Below are 2,293 nucleotides of genomic sequence, written 5' to 3'. Positions count from 1 at the left end.
CATTGTATGTTGGCTAAATCTGTAAATTTGGGAAATGGGAGGATAGCATCTGGGGGGCCACTTGAAAGTACAAAAAAAGATGTTCTTGCCCATGTGCACCTGCTCCTTCTCTTTTTATTTTATTTTTATGGTGTAAAAAGCCAAAACTAATGAAGACTCAGACACATTAGGAGTAGGTTTGCAATAGGATATACCTGTTCATACACCTTGAACTGCTCCCCATAGAGAGCAGCACCTAAAAGATTGCTCAGGAGAGGCAAGTAGATCACACACTGTCATTGCTTGACGATAAAAATTGGTAATTGGAGTGATAACATGGCAAGATGTGTACTGCAGAGGGCCAAAGCAGGTAAGAGATGGACACTCTGAAAGCTGTTGGCCTGTTTGTTACCATCAGCATGCCCCATGGAGTTATGTATAGAGAGGAATCCCACAGAGAGCTGCATCCCCACCTCAGGTGCTGACAGGTTCTGCACCTGCTCAGGATCAATTACAAAAATTAATCAGGGTCTCCTGACAGGCACAGAATTTTCAGAAATGCAGAAATAATTATTCAGACAAAGAAAACTGATCTATCCACACCGGTGGCACTAGTGAAGTTAAAACTTAAACCTCCAGATAAAATGGGAACAGATTTCCTTCAGAACACAGTCCTGTAAAAGAGGCCGGCCCGGAGCCTGTGCAGCGTCCTGAGGGAGCGACAGGGTGTGGCTTCATCCATGGACATGTTAATAAAAGATGCTGATTTTCTAATCATGGTCATCTCTGCCTGATCCATCTTGGGAGGAAGGCACCAGAAATTTGAAACCCGATGGCTGCACAGTTGCTGTGGCCAAGTCTGTGTCACTGGTAAAGACATTCCAGAGCCCTGGTCCCAAGGCCGAGCCCTGAGGGACACCCCTCATCCATGGCCTCCCCCTGGACAAGGAGCCACTGGCTACAACTCTGGCTGCATCCCTGCATCCAATTGCTCATCCCTCGAGTAGCCCACCCTCCAAACCCACAGCTCTCCATGTGGAGATCAGGATGTCGTGTGGGACCGTGTCAAAAGCCTCCCAGGGGTCTGGGCACACCAGGGCCTGCAGGTCTGGTGGCTGGTCTGGAGGACCACGGGCAGTCTCTGCAAGAGGAGCATCATGCACCTCTCACTCCCAAGGCACAAGAGTCTGCACAGGCAGCAGCTTCTCCTGCCTTGTGGGAGCGGGTGAAGGCAGCAGGGGCAGAGAGCCGCGGGCCCTGCCCCACACAGCCCCTGCTGCCCCCTCAGCCCATGGCCTTGACACCTGGAAGCCCTCAGGGCTCGGTGGGAGGGAGCAGTGGTGGAGGGTAGTGCTGCCAGTGCCAGAGACTTAGGAGGAGCCTTGGTCTAGGAGAAGGAAGACGTGTGGAAATGCTACATGGACCAAGAGCTTTCCCAGTGGGAAGATGAGAGATTGGGGCTAGCACGCTGCTGAATGTAATACTCAGCACAAAAATATGCATGCGGGGTCAGAAAGATAAAGAATTAAACTGAACTGATGAAAAGAGTTCAAGATCTTCTTAATGACAAAAAGCCAGACTTCTCTAAATCCAACAATATTTCTTAGAATTTCCTTCTGCTGTTGAATGTTTAAGTTCAATGAAGGCTTGATCAGGCTCCAGCCTGGACCCTTGATCTTGCTTAAAGGAGGATACAATACTAAATTAGCTCTCTGTGAGGAAATGTTGCTCTTTACTAAGTAATGGGGATGTGGAGAGAATCCCTGATTAAATCCTACCTTGTTGAGACAGATCTGTGAAAAAACCTGGACGTGCCAACAGTTAGGCTCTTCAGGGAGGTGAATTCCAGTCTCAGTTTAGGGAGCAGATCTTATTCCAGTCTTGACCCATCTTTTCACAGGCTTTGCCACTGTGGTAAGCATCTTGGAGACATCTGCTATAAAATGAAGGCTGAAACTGTAAACACTTGTATAATCCAATAATGTGTACTTGCCTCTGCAGAATATTGTCAAGTGCTCAAGCCTTTCCCTGCCATTAATCCCTTTGAAAGAAAGGACAGGAATCATTCAAGATGTCTGCACTGCCTTCCAATAGCCTGTCAGAGAGCAGAGAGTGCCCACTGTTTCTTCCTTAGAAATCTACTCAGGAGCCCTTTATTGCAAGAGAGGAAGAAATTGCTCTTTGTTGATCACAAGCTGCAAAATTGGCCACTGAGGGCCTGAGCTCCACGGAGTTGCTTGCCAAGAGTAGAAAACATTGTGTTGCACTGTAAAGCCAGACACAGGAATTTGCAGTTGGCCACTGGCATGTTCAG

The sequence above is a fragment of the Manacus candei genome, unplaced genomic scaffold (assembly GCF_025592945.1).
Source record: "Manacus candei isolate 608988 ecotype Guabito, Panama unplaced genomic scaffold, ASM2559294v1 h1tg000126l, whole genome shotgun sequence".
NCBI classification, from domain to species: domain Eukaryota; kingdom Metazoa; phylum Chordata; class Aves; order Passeriformes; family Pipridae; genus Manacus; species Manacus candei.
This window is presented reverse-complemented; position numbering follows the sequence as displayed.